The following is a 24,638-nucleotide window of genomic DNA, read 5'->3' on the forward strand; positions in this document are numbered from 1 at the left end:
TCTAGTTAACAGCAAATCATTATCAGTAGACACTTTCTCTACCCCTTTCCTTGTTTTATATGTTTATTATATGTTTGTTATTAGAAAGCCAACATCACTAACATGGTGACACAGGAGCCATAAGAGAATACAACAGATCTGTGCAGTGTCTTTGAGAAGAAAATCCAATATATACATGTTGAAAAATTTTATATGGATGTTGATGAGTGAAATGTAACTTTATTTTAGATTAAATGCCATTCCTGGGCAGGAATTCTGGTAACTAACTACGTCTGCAGCAAACAATTATACTGGATCACCAAATGCAAATGACTGCATTAAAAGGCTCTAATTGTGAGTAACTTTGTTGTTTTTGTTATTTACTGGTTCTAAGTGATGGGTTGTTTTCAACACTATGAATATATATATATATATATATATATATAAAACACCAACAAACAGCACAATAAACATGGCCAGGATCATATGGCCAGGATCAATCAATAAGTCCAATGCACTATTCAAACGCCAAATGTACAGATTCCCAGTTATGTACTTTCAAGCTACAATGCTGTACTTACTGGCATCTCTATTATACTTTTACTTGTTGCAAAATACGTTCAAATTACGAGCAGTTACACAGCTTTTAGTAGATGACTTTGTTTTTTGCTTACTGAGGAAGGCAGTAATGCTGAAACCGTTCTGATGTTATTGTTGGGTAGGTGTATTTTTTAATACACCATGTATTATTTATAATATAATATATTTTTCCCCACTGAATTGTGCTGGCTCTGCTTTTTTTGACTTCTGCAAGGTTAACCATCACCACTTCACCATTATCTAGGTCTTGGTCCAGTAGATTTCTGTTCTTATGCTGATCAAAACATAGAAATCATTACAATTTATTTATTTACTTATTGCATTTTGTTAACCAGGATGGCCTGACTAGGCACTCATGCTCATTTTCAATTTAGGCCTGGAGAAAAAAGTTCCATTACATAGCATTTCTAGAGAAAATAGAATCAGTTTCTTAACCATAGAAATGGGTTTTAGAATCATCTAATGGGCAATACAGTCAAGATAGAGGCTAATACAATTTGATTTCTGTAGGAGTGTTACACAGTAATCAACAGGTTACATTTATATGTACAGCAATACACAAATGTCATTTACAAATGAGTAATGCAAGCAGTGTACAGTTACAATTATAGACTGAATGTATTTACATTTACAGGAAAAGGCAATAGAGATGGAAAGTTAGGGGTTGGTGACAGTCTAATCAGAGAGAGAGAGAGTCAGTCTGTCAGTGTGTGAACAAGAACAGAGACAGGAGGAGATTAGGTGCTGTTTTAGGTTGTGCTTAAAGCTAGATGCACAGCTGTCCTGTTTTAATGGGATAGACAGCAAGTTCCACTGTCTTGTGACACAGGATGTGTATGGCAAGTCTCCAGCTGTATTATGAGATTTGGAAGTTATTAGTAGGCTCTGAATACCTGAGTGAAGGCAACGTGGTGGGGAGTAGTGCTTCAGAATGTTTGTAGAGAAGGGCATGTGTGTGTGGTTTGTGGGCAATTTGAAGTTGAGTGAATGTAAGGTGATTAGGTAGTTCTAGTGAGCTGAGCTTCTGTAATGCTAAGCAGTAGGATGCATTAGATGAAAACTTGGCTATTTTGTTAAAACTGCCTCTAATTTATTTAGTGGGGTGGCTTGAATGTTGGTTAATATGGCTGATGCATAAAGAAGGGAGCGGAGAAGGTAGGATGATGCTAAGGATTTTACTGTGTCCGTGAGGTAGGGTTTGTTTTTGTAAGGGGAAGCCTGGTTTTTGATGAGTTTTCTTGATGGCCTGAGTGAAGTGCAGGTAAAATTTTAGGTTATTGTCTATTATGACTCCTAGTAGTTTGGTATTTGTTACAGTTTCTATGTCAGTAACATTTGTTGAAGTAATATTAAAGGATGTACAGGTTGTTGAAAAAAATCTGGGTGTGAAAAGCATTAGTTTTGTTTATTTGGCATTCAGGATTAGTTGATGAGCCTTCAGCAATGATTTTATGGAATTAAAGGAGTCTTGAGTCACTTAATGAAGTAGTAGAAGGGCTGAGGATGAGCAGATGGCGGTGGCATCATCAGCATATAGTACTAAGGTGGCAGGTTTGCTCTCTTTGTGCAAGTTGTTTGTGAAAATATTGAAAAGTACTTGGCCTAGAATTTATTCTTGTGATACACCAATGGAAAAAGGGACAAAGGGGGGATAGATCCTGATTCCATTTTACAGAGCGTTGCCTTTTGGACAGATAAGCTACAGAATCTAGTAACAGCTGAATGAAACAGTGATAGGGAAGATAGTTCACTGATTAGAAGTTGGGGGGTGATACTGTGTCAAATGCTTTTGACAGATCCAGGAAGATGAAGGATATTAGATTACCACTGTTTCTGTTAATATTCATGGTTTCCGCGACAATAAGCAGAGCTGCTGTGCTGTGTTGTAGTCAAAAGAAGTGATGGGTGGTGGAGAGTAGTTTGTATGAGATGGCATAGGAGTTGGAAGTGTATGCATCTTTCTAATATTTTGGACAGAGGAAACAGAATTGGAATAGGGAAGTAGTCGGAGAGGTCTGTGGCTGATCCACCCTTGTATAGTGGTATAATATGTGATTTTTCCAGATAGTGGGTACACAGTTTTATGTGATAGATCTATTTATGAGTATTGAGATGGGGTGGGCCAGGATATCATTAGCTAACTTAAAGAACTCGGGTGGGAGTTTGTCAGCAGCTGGTACAGTGGTTTTCAGTTTCTGAAGGCTTGATAGTTGATGTAGGTATTTGGAGGAAAGAAAACAGAGGGTATTTTGAGTATTGGTGAGGACAGAGTGAGAGATGGAAGTGTGGATTAGATTCTAGTAGAGAAAGGATAGATTGAATGCAGTGTGTGTTGAATTGGATGGCTATGGGTATGTACTGTTTGCGGTAAGAGATGCGGTGGTGGTTTGACTGGGGCATAGTAGGGTTTTTATGGTTGCCCAGAATCACTTGAGATTGAGGTGATGTTTGCTTTGAAGTGAGTGAAAAAAAGTCTAGTTTGACTTGTTGTTTACATCATTTTCTAAGTTGTCTAAAAATGTAATCTCTTAGGATCTAGCTCATTTATTATGTCAAGGGATGTTTTATTGAAATGGGCAACAATATCTTCTAATGGGAGGTTTTCAGAGTATTCCAGATGTATTAAGAGTGGAAGTTTATAAATGTGTCTTTGTTAAAGAGGAGAGCGATGTACTTTTTAACACTATATATTTGGGGGTGTGATTGGTTTGTCTTGTAATTAATGTGTGGAGATGGTCACTGATCTTTTCTAGAAGACAGCCAAAGATGTTTATGTTTGAGGGTGAGGTGGTAAGGATCCAGTCTAGTAGTGAGTGCCTGTTGCTGTCTTTGTTGAGTCTAGTGGGTGAGGTGATTACTTGAGTGATATCTCATTGAATTTGGTTGGAGTGGGGGACAGAATGACAATAAGTTTAGATGAAGTGACGGTGGGATGGAATAAGGAGGACGGTAGGGGAGTGGAGTGAGTCCAACCATAGTGAGGGTAAACGCAGAAGGTGGTACAGCTGCTGTGACTGAAGAAAAAGCAACTGTTTCTTTTGTACCAAAACTCTGCAGTCACACCTGTTGGTTGAAACAGTTTCACTAGACTAATTTTTTTTAAATAAACCCAAACTATCTAAGCTTAATAGCACATTAAGAGAGGTAAAGTGGACCACCCTCCTTTTTTTCAGGTGAGATGGTAAGCCTAATCACCAGTACTATATAATCTCCTATTTAACTCAGTCATATTATTCTACTTATAAAACACATATGTAGAGACTTAAATAAATGTAGGTGGAGGTCAAGACAAGCCTATTCCTCTTGACTGGCTTTGCTCATGTACTACTCTAGGCTAGCTCTCCCCATATACCTCAATTAACAATAACATCCCTATCAGTTCAGTCTCATATACATCTTTGCTGACTCTACTCCCTATCACTTTCACACACACAAAAAGTACAGTTTTGTACCTACCATAAATGTAGATGTTCGAAGATCCACATTGCTGCAGTCCTTACTTATGGGTAGTCCGCTGTCCTCGGTCGGCCCGAATACCAAAGTATTAGGCTGACGTCGGTCATGGGCGCTCAGAACTGACATCAGAGCGTCAGGGTATAAAAGCGCATGACCGCCGTCATATCCTCAGTCTTTTCTTGCCCCAGATGTCAGAAGGCCCTAAAAAGAAAGGCCACAGCCCAAAAAACAGGATACTTCCCAAAAACATGCCCAACAACAACCATCACCCAAACCATATTACCATGCCAAACTACAGAGGGGAAGGAGGGAGGGTAAATTGGACTGCAGCAATGTGGATCTTCGAACATCTGCATTTATGGTAGGTACAAAACTGTACTATGTTCTTCATCTCACATTGCTGCAGTCCTTACTTATGGGTAGAATCCCAAAGCAGAGGTAAAGGGAGGATGGCAAAATCATAAAGCATTAGGGGCTGCTAAAATGCCCTGTAATATAGCAGAGGCAAATCCAGCCCTAGACTTAGAATAAAGAGGAAGGTGGTAATGCTTGGAAAAAGTATGTACTGAACTCCAAGTGGCTGCTTCCAAAATATCTTTTGTAGCTACCCCTTAGAAAGGCAGTAGAAGTGGCAGTAGCTCTAGTGGAATGAGGTCTGATTCCAGCCGGAACCTCCTTACCATGATGGGAATAACAGAAAGAAATACAAAACCCAATCCATTTAGAAATAGTTTGTTTTGAAACAGGTTTCCCCTGAGAACCCAAAGCAAAAGAAACAAACAACTGCTGAGACTGCCTGAACCCCTTGGTTCTGCTCAAATAATAACGTAACTGTCTGTGAATATCCAAAGTATGCAAAATCTTCTCCCCTTTATTTTGGGGGTTTGCATAAAAAGTAGGCAAATGAATAGTTTGGTTCAAGGCCACACTAGAAACCACTTTAGGCATAAAGGAAGGATTAGTACGCAAAGATACCCTATCCTTATGAAAAATCAGGAAAGGTTCCACTGCCATAAGGGCCTGTAATTCAGAAACCCTTCTTGCAGAGGTAATGGCCAACAAAAAAGCAGTCTTCCATGATAAATACTTTAACTCGGCAGTAGCTGCAGGCTCAAAAGGTTGTAGAGTAAGTTTTTCCAACACAAAATTGAGATCCCAAGCAGGAGTAGGAGCTCTACTGGGGTCTTATGTTCTTGCCCCTCTAAGAAATTGCTTAAACAAAGGATGGGAAAACAAAGGAGGGTCACAGTCATAGTGAGCCGAAATGGCTGCAGCATGAACCTTTATCGAGGAGAAAGACAAACCCTTGTCCAATAACTCAGTAAGATATTGAAGAGAAACACTTAAATCAGGCTTGGAAACATCAAAGTCCTTCGCTCTGCTCCAAAGAAAAAATCTCCTCCATTTATCTGCGTAAACTTTCCTTGTACTAGGCCTTCTGGCCTCCAAAATAACATTCAAAACTTGCTGTGGAAGCTGAGACCCTCCAGGGTCTAGAACAGAATATGCCAGGCTGTGAGATGCAGAGACTGAATCTTGACATTGAGGAAGTGATTGCCCTCCTGAGACAAAAGATGCGGAATCAAAGTTAGAGGCCATGGAGGCTCCTGTACTAAACTCCTCAGTAGTGGGTACCAGTGCTGTCGAGGCCAATCCGGCGCTATCAGAATCATGGATGGCTTGTCTATTCTGGCCTTCAGGAGTACCTTGGGAATGAGAGGCAGAGGTGGAAAGGCATAGACATGAAGATTGCTCCAACTGAATGATAGAGCATCCACCTTCCAAGCTGTGGGATGAAACATTTTTGTGCAAAACTTTGGCAACTGGTAATTTAGTGGAGAAGCGAACAGATCTATGTCTGGAGTCCCCCATAACACTGTCAACTTTTGAAACACATGAGGATCCAGCTTCCACTCGTGAGGATACGCAATTTGTCTGCTCAACACATCTGCTAAGGAGTTCTGTGCTCCTGGTAGAAACCTTGCCTGAAGATTGAGTTGTAAACTGAGAGCAGTCTCCCACAAAATCATCGCTTGCCTGCAAAGAGGGTACGAATGGGTTCCCCCTTGCTTGTTGATGTACCACATGACAGTAGTGTTGTCTGTTTGAATCAACACCTGTCCTGGGTGAAGTAAATCCCTGAAAGCCATCAATGCAAATTGAACTGCTAACATCTCCTTCAAGTTGATATGCAAATGTTGAAGTCTGACAGGCCACGTGTCTTGCACCCATTTTCCATTGAGGTGTGCCAGAAGACCCTTGTCCGAGGCATCTGTCGTTAAAATCTGACTCGCCTCTGGTCGGGTCACAGAGATTCCCTTGGTTAGGTGACATTCCTGAGCCCACCACAAACATTTCTTCTGAATGCAAGGTATTCTTGGAATGACAGTGTCTAGATCTTGGCAGTGTTGTGTCCATACATTTTGAGATACCATTGAAGCTTCCTCATATGCAGTTTGGCATTGGGAAGCACCAGAATACAAGATGCCATGAACCCCAAGGCCTGAAGGACTGTCCTTGCAGTCAGCCTGGACTGTAGAGACATTTGATGGAAATAAAGAGAAAGGCTTCTTTGTTTGTCCGGGGTCAAAAAGGCCATCTGGGAAGCTGTATTCAGTCTCACACCCAGAAAGCACATGTCCTGAGAGGGTACTAGACTGGACTTTGTTTCGTTCACAGAATACCCTAGGCATCTTAACACTACCATCACATACTGTAGATGATGAAGAAGTTCGTCCTTGTGTTGTGCAATAATCAGGCAATCGTCCAAATAAGGATAAATCTGTATTCCTCTTAACCTGAAAAAGGCGATCACTGGAGCCAGAACCTTTGTGAACACTCTGGGCGCAGTAGATAAGCCAAAGGGCAATGCAGAGAACTGATAATGTAAATTTCCATCCCGAAAACGCAGGTACCTCCTGCAACTGGGCCTGATAGGAACATGAAGATAAGCCTCTTTGAGATCCAGAGTTACCATCCAGTGATCTATTCCCAACAGAGGTAAAAGCTGTTGTAACGTTAGCATTTTGAACTTTGGAATGTCCAGATAAGTGTTGAGGATAGATAAATCCAAAATTGGTCTCCACGTGTTCCCTTTCTTTGGTACTAGAAACAGGCGAGAATAAAATCCTAGTCCCACTTCTGACAGAGGAACTGGCTGTATAGCTCCTATTTGAAGAAGCAAAGAAATCTGCTTGTGAGCCTCTATCCTTTGCCGAGGAGGAACATCTGGCATGCCTTTGAAAGGAGGCAATGTATGGAAATAAAACTTGTAGCCTCGGTTTATAATGTCCAATACCCATTTGTCCTGGGTGACTAAAAGCCAGTTTTGCTTGAAGAGTGCTAACTTTCCTCCCAAAGGAGCTGCCAGGCAAGAAGAATCTGGCAGCTGAAAATGCAGGTCATTGGGCCTGTTTACGAAAGGACTGGCCCCTGCCCTCACCTGCAGATTGTGCAGGCGAACTCCAAGTTCTAGGCCTGAATGTACTGTGAGCTCTGCCCCTGCCACGTCTAGATCTACCCCTAGATTGAGAATCAGAAGAAGGGTAGGTCCACCCCTTAGTAGGCCAATTTCTACTAAACTTTGGAGGTTGCACCTGCAAAAAATCTCAGTCTGCATAGACTTAGCCTTGTCTTCCATTTTCTTCAAAACCGACTCCACAGGGGGACCAAACAAAACTTCAGACTGTAAAGGGGCATCCAGAATTCTAGTTTTAACATGCTCGGACAAATTCTGATCCTTAAGCCAGGCGTGCCTGCGAAGAACTGAACCAGTGGCAGCCACCCTAGAAGAGGCCTGCACAGCATCAAAACCACACTGCAAAGAATGCTTACCCACCTGTTCAGAGACATGTACTAAATCCTGCAATTCTTTACACTCTATGCCCTCTGCCAAAGCATCCACTTTAGATTTTAGCTGAGAAAGGAGGAAATTCTGATACTTCAACATATGAAACTGGCAATTTAAAGCCCTCATTGCTAAAGTGGAAGAGGTATACACCTTCTTACCCCATCTATCCAAAGCTCTAGCTTCCTTATCTAGAGGAACCGGATTCTTTACAACAGAGGCTCTAACACTCTTAGGCCCCTGACTAACAGTTTCTGGGTCCGCCCTAGGACTCTTATACAGATATTTATGAGCCTCAGGCACCCTGTAATATTTGTCCGGTCCAGGAGGCAAAGAATCTGGATTAAGGGAAGCTTCCGAGAAAACATCTTGAACAACATCCAAAACAGGAGGTATAGCCAAGGGTCTATGCTGTGGTAAAAACAAGAATTCCCTAAGCCTCTTCCTTGAATCAGAGAAATCCTGTCCTTCCCACTTAAAATGCTCCCTCATGGAATGAAGAGTTTCTGAAAATGAAAAATCCTCTGGAGGAGAAGCAGAAGGAGTGGAATCCTCTGCATCAGAATCCGAATAAGGAGGAAAATCTAGAATATCTTCAGCAGAAGACTCTGAGTCATCTGAGGCCTGATCCAAACTTTCCAACTCTGGCTCCACCCTGGGCCTCTTATCAGGAGGGGGCATGGAACCTCTAATTAAAGTAATCAAATATTCTGCCATTTTAAGCATGTGCTTTTTAGGCACAGACCCGGAAGTACCTGGAGGGACACCAGAGGAAGGCAAAACAGACCTGCCCTTAAAAGAAGCCTTAGGAATAGAAGCAGAAGGCCTAACCACCTTAGGCATAGAAGGGAGAACAGTAACTTGAGAGGCCCCTTCAGCCTGACCTGACTCCTGGGAGGCCACATCCTGCAAAATCAAAGTTTCCCCCTGAGACTCAACAGAAACTTCAGCCGGATCCCCCTGCTCTACTGTAGCTTCTGCAGGACCGGCGTCCGAAACGGACGAATCAACCTGTCTAGGTGTCAAGGATTTGTCTTTGCGCTTCTTCGTGGAAGCGGGCGTCGGAGGATCCGACGGCATATTATAATTACACCGCTTCCCAAAGACTAACCTAGCACAATCTAACCTTCTTTTTATAGTGCGCTTATTAAACCTAGCACAAAACCGACACCCAACTACGTCGTGGTCCGGTCCCAAACAAGGAATGCAAAGAGAGTGATAATCCCTATGCGGTATCTGTTTCCCACAAGAAATACAATTATTCACTTTTTCTGACATCCGGAATTAACTGAGGCAAGAAAAAACAAAAATATTCCCCAACGGGGTACTTAGCCCAACTTGGTTTCGGTCTGAAACTCAGAATTCGAAAATTTCAGAACGCCGAACGGCACTCGCAACGCTGCTTCTGCATCGGACCATGCAGCAAAAAAGACTGAGGATATGACGTCGGTCATGCACTTTTATACCCTGACGCTCTGATGTCAGTTCTGAGCGCCCATGACCGACGTCAGCCTAATACTTTGGTATTCGGGCCGACCGAGGACAGTGGACTACCCATAAGTAAGGACTGCAGCAATGTGAGATGAAGAACATCTATATTTAACCCGCATGCAAGACCTGAACCTGGTCTGTGACATCAATGGACTTGTTGGCCGGACATATTTAAGTCCCAGAGACTCCCCATTTTGTGGAATAGACTCCCTCTCCCCATAAAGCAGAGTACCTCATTAAACCTTTTTAAGCACAACCTGGATAACAGGATGGGACTAGAAAATACACCCCTGGGATTCCACCTGTGTCATTGCTTGACAGTGGCATAGGGTTCTGACTTGCTGGAACATGGGCTAAATTCTTGGCTAGGCTTGTAAGGGCCTCAGGGATAATAGCCTAGTAACTTCCTATGATCCTATGTCATAGAGATTTTCTCCCCAGGCCTCCACTGAAAATGGGGTCTGTCCAGGTGGACATTCCTGGTAAACAAATACAAATAACTAAATAAACAATAGCTTCATCTAGATCGTCTCTTTTTACACATAATCAAAAGACATAAGCATTGCAGTGACTTAAGTGCCATCATTACATCTGTTTTATTTAAAAAAATGGAAATTGTGGGAACAACGCATGCAGAAAAATGTTTTGGAGGAGAAATGTGGTTTAAAGGAACACAGGAATTGGCCAACGTGCATAATGTTAGACTGGTCATACTGTATAGAAGAATATATGTGATGTATAATGTTTGTAACTGTGAACGTTAATATTTTTTAATACAAGTGTAAGATTGCCTATGTCACAAATGATAATTCAATTGTTTGTGTCTTTCGGCTTTCGGGGTCGCCACAGCGGAACTCCGGTCCGCTAATGATTGGCAGTAGAGTTTTACATGCTGGCTTGCCGGGCCTAATACACAACCTTCAACGAAGGAACGCCCGTTCACGCATGTCGTCACACAGAAGATGCTCTGAGAATCGAACGGGCAACGTCTAACTGTGAGGCGACAACGCTACCGCAGCACCACCACCGCAGTCCACAAATGATAATTCAATAAATGTGTTTAAAAAAAAAGTTTACAAGTTACTTTTGTCATCACTGACATGCAGCAGAGTTATGGTGATCTCTCAGATCCATTTTTGCTTTTGGACCACGAGTTTGGCATCAGACAAAGGTGATGATAACCACACAGAAAAGATCAATTGAACTGTTAGACCACCATAAATGAAACACATACTGACATAAGTAGGTCACAACAAACATTTTGTCCTTTTGTAATTTGAATACTAGGGAAAAAAGACAGGGAGCTTGTGAATTCTGACAATGCTGATGTACATTTTAAAACTATCACATCACCAATAAAGTTTCTTAATGAGCTTTTGAGGTGTTATTACTCCTATATATTGATATTATATATCCTGCTATTGAATATGCACATAGCTCTTATCTGTATCCCACTCAGGATATAAAACTTGAATGGATCCATTATACGTTTATTAGAAAATCACCTTTAGCACATTCACAGTCATATCCCAAAAGGCTCGAGAAGTTCACCTTTCTGACATTTGCAAACTTGTGAGAAAAGACATTGTACCAATATTTAGAGAAAGGCATAGTGATACAGTAGCATGCTGCCTTAATTTACATGTCACTGTTCATAATGCAAATGCCACAAGTATTTTTGGTTTATAAACTGACGTAGTACATTCTAGATTAAAAAATAAATTGTTCCAAATTAGAATAGCCACTTTGAGAAATTTAAAATTAGACTAGATAACTACACACGATAATGCAGGTTTGAAACACTGCGTGCAGGACACAGACTCCTAAATGTTTCCCTACACAGATATGAGTTTATATTATCTGCCTTTGAAAGCATTAGAAATAGTTCTAATTTGCCCACACTCTCTTGACAAAAGTCCCACTTTTTTCATATCACATTTAACATATGTGATCATAAAAAAAAAAATTATATATACGGGCCTACTTTGACCCATCTAATTTACATTTCAGTGAAACTCAGTTTAGCTCATCCAGTTTCACAAAACTGCATTTCTCCGGAAATGCACATTCGTGAAACTACAGTTCATCGAAGAAATAAAATAAAACAAAAACAAAACAAAACAAATACATTAAACTAAATTATGCAGGGGGGCAAGACCCCCTGCACCCCCCCATGTGAAGGGCTGCTCCCCCCACACCCCCCTACTAATATATACCAACTCTGAGGTTGCACTACAGTGGGGAAAAGGGAAAATTCCCTTATCGCCACTGTACAGTGATCTCAAGCAACAACCTCGGTGAACTGTAATTTCGTGAATGCATATTTCCGCAGAAATGCACTTTTGCGAAACCAGACTAGCGAAATGGAGTTTCGCTGAAATGTAAATTTGATGGGTCAAAGTAGACCCATATGTGTATGTATATATATATATATATATATATATATATATATATATATATATATATATATATATATATATATATATATATATATAAATTCTAATTACCACTCACTGTTCACTAAAACAGCTGGAATTATTCCCTTTGTATGTGGATTAAAATGAAAAGCACAAACAAGAAAAGAAGGATAGAAGAAAACTGTGAAACATGCCTTGTAAACTGGAAGCTCCCTAAAGGAAAAATTCAATAGGAAACTTCTACCCCTATGATGCCTGGCTAAACCCTCATTATACTAACGATAACCTTATGTAACTCTCTCCACTACATTTTTAACTCTCTCCACTACATTTAAAAGGATAGTCAGGATGTCCCATCTGCTCCAAACAATCTATCTTGTCGACAAACTCTAGAGATTTTGAGTCATGGAAAAGAAACAAACTGCAGGAAACCACCTCAGATTTCTATATAACCTTTTCTCTGTAGGTACAGATTATTCATTTTGTTCACTGAGTTGTCTAATCGGATTGAGTCTGAGCTTTAAATAAACTCTATTGATAAGGTATTCATCAGCCACTATTATCCAATTGTTTCATAACAAATATCTATTTTATACATGCCAATCTTGAACCTCCAGGGATCAGAAATATTTTATTTCCTAGTGATGGACTCATTCATGTCTAGGAGTAAGCCACTCAGTCTCAACTCTTGCATGGCCCGTCCTTGTTTGTCTTATATACCCAACGGAAGCAAGTCAAGTTCTGCCCAACCACAGTTATCAGTCAATAAATTCTTTATTGTGTCAACCAAAAGGGTTGTTACAATCATCAATAAAATGTTATCATATAAATCTTTAAAATGGAATGTTAATTGCAGCTAATGCGTAATAATGCTAAATAATACAAATAACTATTACAATTTCAAACCTTATTATAAAATGCCAGTTATTTAATTTTCATATTACTTGATCTCACCCCTACTACTGTCGAGCTCATTAACTCTGAGGTGCTTTATTTAATTTAGTCTTATTTTTTCCATAATAATTTCCTTAACTCTTTGATTGTGTAAGGACCATTTACATTAGAAATCAAAGTACAAAGTTCCTCCCTTTGGTCATTTGTATAGTCCTTCTGTCTGTCATGAAAAATCCTCATAAGCAGTTCAATTCTTATGCTATTATACACTGCACACTAGAGTATGGCATGTAGTAAACTTTTCCATACTATTAAATTACACTCATTCCACCAGAATTTTTTTTTCATCTAGATTAGCTGTCAGCAGATCGTTGCATCAAATACTGCTTCTCTTACTTGTATCTCTGTCAGGGTCAGAATAAGGAATCATTTTGAAGCATATTAATACTTCCAAAAGAGTTTAAGTATTCTGTTCAGGATAAATGTGCATTCTTTTTTTTTACATCCTTCTGCTTCATAACTGAGCAAACTTTAAAGAAACAATGTCCAGTTATGACTTGAACCCTGGACTCTCAGAATAAAATTCAAATGGTTTACTGACAAAGCTATCCAGAGTTCATCTGCAACTCACTCAACAAATCCTTAATCCCAGTCAAGTAATTATCCAGGCCAGTGGAATTCCAAAATTAATGCCACTTGCCTGCAATCTCCTCCCAAACATTTCCAACAGTTGGACAATGACTGAGGAAACATTTGATGGTATCCCTGGCTGTCGCATAAATGTTTAGGTGTACACTTTCCCAAACAAAACCCCTTATAAATGAATAAGCTGGTTGATAAAACACTTGAAGTAGATGCACCCAATAGTATTGCTTTATGGCATTCTAGCAATCTACAATCCTGAATCTCCACGACCTCAGTTGCCTCTGACTGATACCAACTTTTAAGACACTGATTACTCTAGAGGCCTATTCACTCTTGACAATATGCCTCTCATTGGCAACACTCTTGCCCTTGCTAAATCAACAGCCAAATCCACTTTGGAAACAAACTGTTGGTCAGTAGATCAACCAAATTTTGGTCAGCTGCTGAAAAGACAGGATATAAATACATTTTCAAGTGTTTTTGATACGTTGCAGGATTACGTTGGATCAGTAGTTATTAAACTCTTTCAGCTGGAGATATTTATGGTAGTATGCAACTCAGAAATAACATAGTCCATATGAATACTTAAGAGGCCTGGCAAAGATGACTGCTGCAATTAGATGCGACTGGGGGGAGGGTTAGCCTTGATGTTTTATTAAATGACTTAAGCTTCAAAGTTCACATGACCAAGCTTCAAATTTCACCTTTCTGGATATTTTCAAATATTTTTATATGATTTTCTATGCAAATTATATGAGCTTTGTAGAATCAAATCTCTACCATATGCAGATATGTGTAATACATACTTTTCGTATAAGCTGTTTATTTAAATTTATTTTTTCTGTCTTATTTTCCCACTAAGATTCTACCTTATTCTATATACCTTGCATTTCTAAAATCTCCCAAAGAGCTATTTAATCATCAGCTCTCTATTAGAGATTATAATATATGCATAGATTTCTATACTTACTGATAGTGTTTTTTATTAATCTTACATAGTAAATATTCCATTCCTTGTGGATATGCATATTATTCATAATATATTTATTCTTCTTAATTCTAGTATTATAACAAAATATTCACTATATATATATAAAATCATTCTTGCTTGATTAATCTGAATATTTATTTTAGCCATTATGAACTGTTGTTCTGATCTAAGCTTTATATCCTGACATTAGAATTTGATTATAGCATGTGAAAATGACAACTCAAGACACAGCAGCTGCTAATTTCCTGTGTAAGCTTCTCATTCTTCTTAATTCATTTAAACTATTCTAATTAGCAACAAACATCTATATTTACTTCTTTCCATTGACAAATACAGTTAGAAATAACACTACAGTATAAGTTATTGACATTCAGGAAAATGTAAGCAAATTATGCCAGCAACAGCTAAATACAAAACATTACTACAGCTTTTATTTTACCAACTCTTCACTTCTAAATAAATATTAAAAATATAATTTTGAGTAGATTTTTCACATATATACTTGAAAAAGAAAGATATCCTTACATTCACTGCTGCAGTATTCATTACAAGTGGGATTCCCTGCCATGAAGCCTACCGTCTGGCCAGTTTACCAAAGTCTACCATTACTTTAAGGTACATCGAATGTCACTTGCACACTCCTTGTGTAGTGTAGGGCATAAAGGTAATATTCAGGTGTACCATCCTCAGAACTTCTTTGCCACCAGTCTGAATGTTGTTTTTAACCATCGGTCTGTAACCTCAATCTGTTTTTGCTGTTTTTATGTTGGTTGGCCTTTCCAGTGATTACTCCTGTTTGCTGAAGTCCTCACCATTGCAGATAAGTACCCATTTGTTTTTTTTTTTTTTGTTCTTTTTTGATTGTTTTGTGTTGTTTGGGGCTAATGTCATCCAGGAAGGGTAAATGCCAGTGTGAGAGACTGATTCCCCATAACAACCACCACAATACGTGTCTTTTATGCCTAGGTGCTGCTCACAATCATACATCTTGTTCAATTTGTCAGGCATTTTTCCCTAAAACTCTTCATAGTAGGCTTTCTTCCCTTTCATTGTATCTTGAGAACCAGCATCTTCATTTTCTTGCTCAATGTACTATAGATGAAACTTCCTGCCCTGAGGGTCAGCCATCAGAGAAGAAGAAGTTGCATAAGGTAAGACCAGAATCTTCTGCTGTCCAGCCTCTATTGGGAGTTTCTCCTGAGGTTATTATGAACCTGGGGGTTTACCCTGTTTTTTTGTCAGATTCCTTTACAACATCTGGATTGGAGGCCAGTGAGGATCTGGTGGGCAGACAAGGCTTTGCAGGCGTCTAGTTCGGGCATTCAGGGGGAACCATGGTTGAGTGTTTCTGAGGGGTCTTGAGGGGTTCCACAGTTTCTATTTAGAGAAAAGGTTCCTACTATAGTTGTGGAATGTCCTGAGTCTGAGCCTTCTCAGGTTTCTAGGACAGATGTCCTCTTAAAGAAACAGAAAACTAATCATGTTTCTTCTGCTCCTAAGGATCCAAAAAGTAAGTGGCAGGCCTTTACGCAGGGGTTGTTTAATGCGTTACTGTCATTGAGGCCTCCTCAAGGGGTTTTGGTTCCTTCTCCTCCTTGGTCCTCTTCTTCCCCTAAAAGGCCAGAGTACTGAATTCTTCTGAGAAAGGGGTGGATTCTGTTGATGAACCCCTTACTTATTCTATGCAGATTCCTTCTCCTTTAGACTATGGGTCTGAGGAGAAGGACTCTCATACTCTAGATAATCCTTCTGAGGAAATTTCTTTTGCGGACACAATCTCTAAGGTGATGGATTTTTTTTTAAGTGGGATTGTGCCCAGGTTTTGGATATACAAAAGGGGTGCTATGAGTTACTGCAGATGGAATCTCCTAAACCTGCAGCCAATTCCTCCTGTCTTGGCTGCATTACTGGATGTTTTTTCTAATGCCCCTAAAGCGCCAGATTCTCTGCTCCCTGCTCCCTGGAAGTCTGATAGGTTTTATATGGTGCCTGAGGATTGTTCCTTTTATTTTATTAAATGTCCTGCTGCTGACCCTCTGTGATGTCTGTAGCCTCTGATAAGCTGCCTCTATTGCTTCCTTCATCCAAGTTACTGCCTTCTGACAAGGACAGTGGAACCATGAATAGGCTGGGTAAGAAGGTTTATACGTTGGCTACCCTAGCTTTTAGGGCTATTAATTATCAGACCCATATCTCTAGATATGTCTTGGATCTTCTTTCTCAGGCTTTTCAACTTCTTTCTGATCTTCCAGACTCTGAGAGCAAATCTTCTGCTCTTTCCTTGCTTGGGCATTCTTCTCGGGTAGTTCATAATTCTATCAAATGTAGTTATGATGCAGTAGATCCTTCTTCTAGGGCTGCTATTTTTGGTTCAGTTCTGAGGAGATATTCTTGGCTTAGCCTTCAACCTTTGCTCAATCATATTAAGGCTAAGTTGATGGATTCTCCTCTAGATAATAAACTTTTGTTTGTTGAAGTGGCTGCTGGTTTATTTAAGTCTCTTCAGGACAAGTGGAAGGCTTTACAGGAGTGTAAGCATGTCTGTTTCTCCTGTGCCTAAATTTCAGTGGAACTACCCTTCTAAGCCAGACTTTGTTTGTCAGCAATCTCGCCCTCCTTCTAAAGGTAAAAAGGGGGACTAAACAGACTCCTCCTGCTAAGGCCACTCAGACTGCAGAGATTCTTAAGCCTTCCTTTCCTGAAACACCAGGTGCTGTCTGACTATCCACCTATTCCTAGCCACAATCCTCTTTCTCTTTGCCTTTCTCTTTCAATTCCTCTTTGGCTCTGAATCACCCACAATTCTTGGGTTCTGTCAATCATTTGGCAGGAGTACTCCATGATCTGGATTTCCCGCCCTCCTTTTATGGGCATTCCTCAGCCTCCTCGGGAATAACTTCCATTTTTCCCAGAGGTTCTTTGAGGCCTCTTGTCTCAGGGTACTATTCAAGATGTGCCTGTGTCCCAAAGGGGGAAAAGGTTTTATTCAAGAATGTTTCTAGTGCCCAGAAAAGAAGGTACATGGAGACCTATTCTAGACTTCTTCCATCTAAACTCCTTTCTGAAGGTGCCTTCTTTTCAATGTTGTCTCTTCAGTCCCTTTTTCCTCTCTTTCTCCCTCAGGCCTTTTTTAGTGTCCCTGGATCTCAAAGATACTTATCTCTATATTCCGATCCATCTTCTTTTTAGGAGATTTTTGTGTTTCTCTGTTGTTCCTGGCATTTTCAGTTCTGTGCTTTGCTGTTTGGCCTTTCTACTGCCCCAACAGTATTCACCAAATGCCTCACTGCTGTGATTACCTTTTGCAGGCTTCAAGGCATCCAAATCTTTCTTTGTTTGGATGACCTGCTGATTCAGCCATCTTCTCCAGAGGTCCATTTGCAAAATCTTCATTTTACCATTTCTCTTTTTCAGAGCCTGGGGTTCACAATAAATTTCAAAAAGTCTTCCATGACATCTTCTAAGGATCATGTCTTTCTGGGTTGCAGGATTCAAACAGTGCCAATGATGGCATCCCTGCCTCCTCCAAAGGCATTAACTCTCATTTCTTTCTTTCAAACTCTTCTTCCCCTGGCCTCCATTACAGCCAAGGAATTTCTGAGAACTCTGGTGTTCATGGCTTCCACCATTCTGATGCTCCCTCTGGGCAAACTCCACATGTGGAACTTCCAGTGGTTTCTGAAGTTGGTGTGGCTTCAGCATGTGCATCCTCTAAACTTTCCTGTTCCTCTTCTTCCGTGTCCCAAGAAAGAACTTCTGTGGTGAATTCAGCAGTTGTCTCTGAATCCAGGACTCCTTTTTCAACCTTCTCTTCCCTCTCAGGATCTGTCAGATGCTTCAGATGTGGGATGGGGAGCAACGTTTGGCTCCCTGAGGGTTCAGGGAGTGTGGTCACCTTGTCAGCAGAAGGAGCACATCAACATCAAAGAGATTAGGGCTCTTATGCTGGCTCTTCAGGCCTTTCATCATCTCCTCTCTGGGGCCTCTCAAAGTATTCACAGACAATACCACAGCCATGTGGTATATCAACAAACAGGTGGGCACCAGATCTTACCATCCTTGTGGCCTGCCACTTTTGGTATGGGATCTGGCTATTCAATATCATGTGACTCTTCAGGCAGTTTATATTCCTTCAGATCAGAATTATGTGGCAGACAATCTGAGCAGGCCCGTCACTCAATCCCATGAATGGATGCTTTACAGGGATGTGTTTCTGGACACTGTTCACCAACAAGTAGATTTCTTTGTCTCCCCTCTGAATAGACAACTTCCTCTGTTTCAGAGTCCCGTGTCCTCTTCTATGGAAGGTGGATGCCCTCTCATTTTCATGGAAGGGGATGTTTCTTTATGCATCCCCCCCCCCTTCCTCTCATTCCAAGAGTCCTGTTCAAGATTCAACAGGATGCTCACAGAATCTTGTTGGTAACTCCCTTTTGGCTGCAACAGTACTGGTTCCCTCTACCTCTGCATCTAACAAAGGGCAATCATCACAAGTTACTTCACAGGGTGGATCTCCTCACACAGGACAAGGGGTCTCCCATCCATCCTCACCTGTCCACGCTTCAACTGACACTGTCGTGATAGGGTTTTGATCCCTCATAGACATGTTTTTCTGAGGACATGCTACAGCTCCTGCAGGAGGCCAGGAAACCTACTACTAGGAAATTCTACTTGTCTACATAGAAAAGATTTTCTACTGGTGTATTTCTTGTTACCTGGACCCAGTTTCTGTGGATGTTCCTTTGGTTCTGTCTTATTTGTGTGAGTTGCTCAGTGCTGGTTTGGCCTAGTGTTCTATTAAGGCCCACTTATCAGCTCTTTCTTCTTGTCTGCCTTTAACTCCCCTGTTAGCTTCTAGATTTGAGGCTAAGAAATTTCTTAAAGGTGTCCTTAACATTAGACCTCCCAGGAAGCCTGTTCCTCCTCCCCTCAGGATCTTAATTTAATTTTGGAAAAACTGACTCAGACTCCCTTTGCACCTGCTCTTTCAGCTTCCTTGCAACATTGTTCTTGGAAAACAGTTGATTTGTTAGCTATTATCTGCCAGACAGGTGTCCGAGTCACAAACCTTTATTGCTTGTCCACCTTTTTTTGATATTTCATGAGGGCAGGGTGTCCTTGTGTACTAATCCTACTTAAATGCCCACAGTGGTTAATGAGTTGTCACTTAATCAGTCTATTCGTTTGCCTTCTCCCCCCTCTGCAATCTGACAGTGAGAGGGTGCTGCATACCTTAGATGTGCAGAGACAGCTTAGATTTTATTTAGCTAAAACTAAAGCTATCAGAAAATCTGACCAGTTATTTGTTTCCTTTCATCCTAGGTCTTTAGGTTTGGCTGTTTCCAAGCAAACTATTTCCACTTAGATTTCAAAGGCTATTTCCTTTTGTTAAACTTTTCATGGTAAGAGCTTCCTTCTTCTGTAAAAGCTCATTCCACTAGAGCTGTGGCTTCATGTGCTTTTTTTCAAAGGCTTAGATGCTAATTCTATTCTTGAGGCTGCTACCTGGTCTTCTCTGCATACCTTTACCAGATATTACCAGTTGGATGGTATCTCCAGAGCTAGGGCTGGTTTTGCCAATGCCATTCTTCATGGTTTCTTAGAGGGTTCTGCTACTGCTTCCTCCTCCCAAGTTTATTCTTGAGCTTTGGCACACTACCACTTGTAATGACTACTGCAGTGGTAAAAGTAAGGACATAGTACACGTGTGTAAGAGCTTTGGCACTCTACCACTTGTAATGACTACTGCAGTGGTGAAAGTAAGGACATAGTACACTTCTGTAAAATCTTACCATAACAGTAGATGTCTTTGCCTTCACCGCTGCAGTGTTCACTCCCTCCCCCTCTATCCCTCTAGTTTTTTTGTCCTTCCTGGATATACAGGTTCTCCTTGGTTTTCCTTGGACTGCTGTTCTTACTGGGGCAATCAGTTCTGAGGATGGTATACTTGAACGTCACCTTTATGCCCTATGCTATGCAAAGAGTGTATAGGTGACATTCAGCATACCTTAAAGTAACAGTAAACTTTGGTAAACTGGACAGATGGTGGGCTTCATGGAAGGGAATCCCACTTGTAATGAATACTGCAGCAGTGAAGGCAAGGACATCTACTGTTATATTAAGATTTTACACAACTGTGCTTTCCTCACTGAAATCAATGATGAACTTTGACTTAGATTTTCTTCAAAACAGATCAAGGAGCAGACAGGGATCAAGACAAGCAAGAAACAAGCATTTTCACACAGCTAGGGCATTCTTTTGCTCTTATTTGTAATGTTAATTGCTTCATAAACAACCCATAAAAGGAATGTGTTACACAGGAAGGAAGAAAAAATCAACAGCAATTTAACATTTCTAATTAGCGTATTACTTAGATCTGACATTTAGTTTACTCAATAATGCACAAACTAAGCAAAGTTAAACAAAGTTATTAACTTATATAGTCTTAAACTTAACAATTCTAGTGCTTAAAATTTAATGGCATTCTCTTACAGAAGTACTTAACATTTATAAATACATTTATGAGTTTAGTTGAATGAAAAGTATTAAACATTTCACTGTAAATACAGTAAAACAGTAAAACTAACCATTTATATTCATCATCAAAACTGCGTTAGCTTAAAATATAAATCCATACTTACATATGTTTTAAAGCTTAAAGTCCAGAGCAAACCTTTTACTTGAAGGGTAAGTCTATTGTTTCAGAAAATAAATTTCCTTCAATCCCAGAATAAAAGTAATTTGTTTTTAAGCTTTTTTCTAATTTTAAAAGCAGTTTCCAGGAATTCAGCTCACTCTGCCTCTTGAAGCATATAGTATTCCAATCCACTTCTTCAGTATCTTACTTACTTTTTGGCAAGGTGCAAGAAAAAAATAGTCTAGATCCTCCTGTCAAGCTGCACCCAACTGAACCACTTCCTTACCCTACAACAGCATGGATTCTGGACAGGTCATTATACAGTTATGGTACTTAGGTTCATAGGACTTTACTATGCTGACAACCACAAGGGCCTTTTTAAGCCAAGCCATGCATTCCAAATATCTGACAATTTCTAGTACCCTTGAAAAGTGTAAGCATGAGCTTGGGAAATGAAGCATGTACAAGCTGGGGCCTGGGAGATGAACCATGTGCAGGTTGCCTGTGTCCAGTAGAGATGTAGGTGCCAAGCCAGGGTTGAATTTCCTGTTCCCCATCCAAATGTCCAAGTCAAACTCAAATTTTGTTAGGGAGGAACTCTGTTTCACCTGGGAGGAAGCCTGTTCCAGAGATGAGTAGTCTCTGGGATACATACCTGTCACTCCAACAGGTCCTATTTATATTTATTTTTATTTATTTTACATTTGTTGAACAGGCTAGTCCAGCTGGATACATGTCCTTTTTCAGTAGAGGCCCGGGGAGATAAGCTCCAAGACATGGTCAAAATACAATAGTACAAGTTCAAACAACACAGAAAAATATATAAAATATCCTAATAAAAATAGCAACTTTCGTAACAAAAATACAATTAAAAATCATTAATAATGGTATGAAGTAATTTACAGTACAGAGTTTGTAACAGGATATAGTACTGAGGACAAAAGTCATAAAACAGTGAAAATTTCAGGTATGTAGACATAATGCAGATTAAGTCAGAAGTAAACAAAGGAAGTTAGATGAGTAGTAATGTAGCAAAAGAGTTACTTAAGAAGAGAATTTATAAAGAGGATGTAACAAATGAAAAAGGGTAGATAAGAAAAATATAAGATGGAAAAAAGTAGCAGAGGACAGTAAGCACTGGATAGGTTAGTCAAATCAGTAGAGGTAGATTACTAGTCTGGTTTTACACAGGGGCATAGCCAGTGAGTTTTGAGGAGAAGTTTAAGTCTATTTTTAAAGAGAGATAATGAGGTGAGTGGGGAGAGGTCATAAGGGAGAAGATTTCAGGACTTACCTACAGAATTAGAGAAGAGGGAATCCCCAGCTCTGTTGTTAGGTTTAGTGGTGTGGACTAGTAGTTTGTGAGATGAGCGTAAGGGGGTGATAAGGGTAGATAAACTTGGAGTATTAGAAGGTTTATAAAGAATGTTATGGGCAAGGGTGAGTTGGTGAAATTTAATCAGGTGTTGTAGTTCTAACCATCCTAGCTGTTTTACATTTATGCAATGATGGTTTCGGAATGGGTTGCCTGTAGCAAATTGTGCACTGTTATTATAGGCCATTTCCAATTTGTTGAGGTTATTCTTGGAGAGATTAGTAAAAATGGGAGCGGCATAAAGGAGTGTAGAGATCAAATGTGTGTGGGCAATATTAGTTTTAGCAGTGGGGGAAAGGAAGGGTTTTATCCTATAGAGGGTACCAATTTTTTATTAGCAGTCTTTATGGTATTACTGATGTGGATGTCAAAGCTCAGATTATTGTCGATGGTGACACCGAGTAATTTGGTTGTAGAGTCAGGAGATACAATAGTACCATTGGTAGATGTTACTGAGAATTGAAGAGGAGAGGACTTATGAGTAAGAGTGAAGAGGAGGAGTTTTTTTTTAGGGTTCAAGAGAAGGCAATGCTGAGAGAACCATTGTTCAACTATGTTGAATACTTTTTGGGTGAGAGCGTGAAGGTCATGGGATGATGTAGCTGAACATAATAGTGTTGAGTCATCAGCATATTGTATGCAGGTGGCTTGTGGGATAGCTAGATGAAGATAATTAATAAATATAGAGAAGAGGTCCAAGTATGGACCCCTGAGGGACTCCTAAGGTAACAGGTAGAAGGGTGGATAAAGTATTTTGCCAAAGTACTGCTTGCTGTCGCTTGTCAAGGTAGGATTGGAACCATTTTATGGAAAGTGGGTCTAATGACAGAGAATTCAGGATGTTTAAGAGAATTTGGTGGTTTACCATGTCAAATGCTTTGGACAGGTCGATGAATAGAGCAGAAGAAAGGTTATTCAGGTTTCGGTGCTTGTTAATATAGTCAGTGAAAGACAAGAGGGCAGTGGTAGTGCTGTGCGAGGGTCTGAAATCATGTTGACAGTTGGAAAGTAAGTTATTTTCAATTAGATGGTGGAGTACTTGCTTATGGATACACTTCTCCATAATTTTAGCTAGGGGAGAAAGTAGGGCAATGGGGCAATAGTTTGATATTTCTGTGGAATGTCCTCCTTTATGTAGGGGGATTATATGGGAGACTTTCCATAAGGTGGGGATGTAACCTTCAGTAATTGATCTATTGATTAATATGGAAATAGGATAGGCTATGGCCTTGGATGGTATCTGTAGATATTCAGGACAGCATGGTTTCAGTTTATTTAAAAGGGTTTGAATAAAAGAGGTTGTAACAGCTTTGAAATGAAAAGGGGGGGTTGAGGATTATGAGGGTATTGTGAAGGTATTAGGTGATAGTTGACTGGCTAGTAATTGGATAGTATCTGTAAAAAATGTATTGAAGGTATTAGCTGTATGGATTGGATTATTCAGGTCTGTATTTTGAGGGTTTGGTGTAGTAGATTGACCTGGGTGGAATAATTGCTTGATGCTGGCTCAGAATTTCTGTGGGTTGTTGTGATTAGGTTGTTGATATTGTAAGTAGTAGTTTTGTTTATCAGAGAGTATGGGCTTTTTAGTGTCATTTCTTAGCCGTCTAAATGTTAGTTGGTCAGTGGTATTTTTTGTCAGTCTCCATTTGGCCCAGTATTTTCTTCTGATGTGAATTTTGTGTTTGGTTTCACTGGAAAGGCCTGGGGCAGGCTTGGCCTTAATTCTTATAGATCTGGTTGGAGCATGGTGATTAAGAATGGCAAGGAAGGTAGAATTAAAGAAGTTAACGGCTTCATCTAAAGGAAGATGTTTTAAGGGAACCCAGTTGCAAGCTGAAAGTTCAATTTGGAATAGATCAGGTTTAAATTTCTTTTTGGATCTAATATGTCTAGTAGAGGTTGGGGTAGGGGTGTTGGCTTTATGTCTGATGATATAGGTGAGTGAGTGGTCATTGATGTCATCAGGGAGGGTTCCAGAATCATAGTAGTGAGTATGATTGTTAGTGAGAATCCAATCTAGTGTGTTAGCTTTCTTGTTAGATTTATTTATTCTGGTGGGGGAGGTAATGGTCTGGGAGAAACCATATAGGTTTATGTGAGTGGTAGGGAGGCTACTGCAATAGGTATTCCAGTCTAAATTCATATCGCCTAGGATAATGGTTTCTTGAGGAAGGTGTTGGGATAGCCAGCAGAGGATATTTTCCAAGGTGGCTATGTTATTTCCAGGGGGCAGATACATACAGATAATATAGATTGATTTAGCATTGTTAAGTTCAAGTTTAGCAATGAGAATTTCTGTTTTG

The 24,638-nt window shown here is 40.0% G+C and overlaps 1 protein-coding gene and 1 long non-coding RNA gene across 2 annotated transcripts in view; one reads left to right on the forward strand and one right to left on the reverse strand.

Annotated features, from left to right (window-relative positions):
- LOC122813693 overlaps positions 1 to 24,638 on the forward strand; it is a 176,895-nt gene that overhangs the window by 58,385 nt on the left and 93,872 nt on the right. The window lies entirely within an intron of this gene.
- The window catches only part of LOC122813692 (zinc-binding protein A33-like), a 219,329-nt gene that overhangs the window by 43,601 nt on the left and 151,090 nt on the right, over positions 1 to 24,638 (reverse strand). The gene's annotated exons all lie outside the window — the stretch shown is intronic.

The sequence above is a fragment of the Protopterus annectens genome, chromosome 10.part0, assembly GCF_019279795.1.
Source record: "Protopterus annectens isolate FY-2018-M chromosome 10.part0, PAN1.0, whole genome shotgun sequence".
NCBI lineage: Eukaryota > Metazoa > Chordata > Ceratodontiformes > Protopteridae > Protopterus > Protopterus annectens.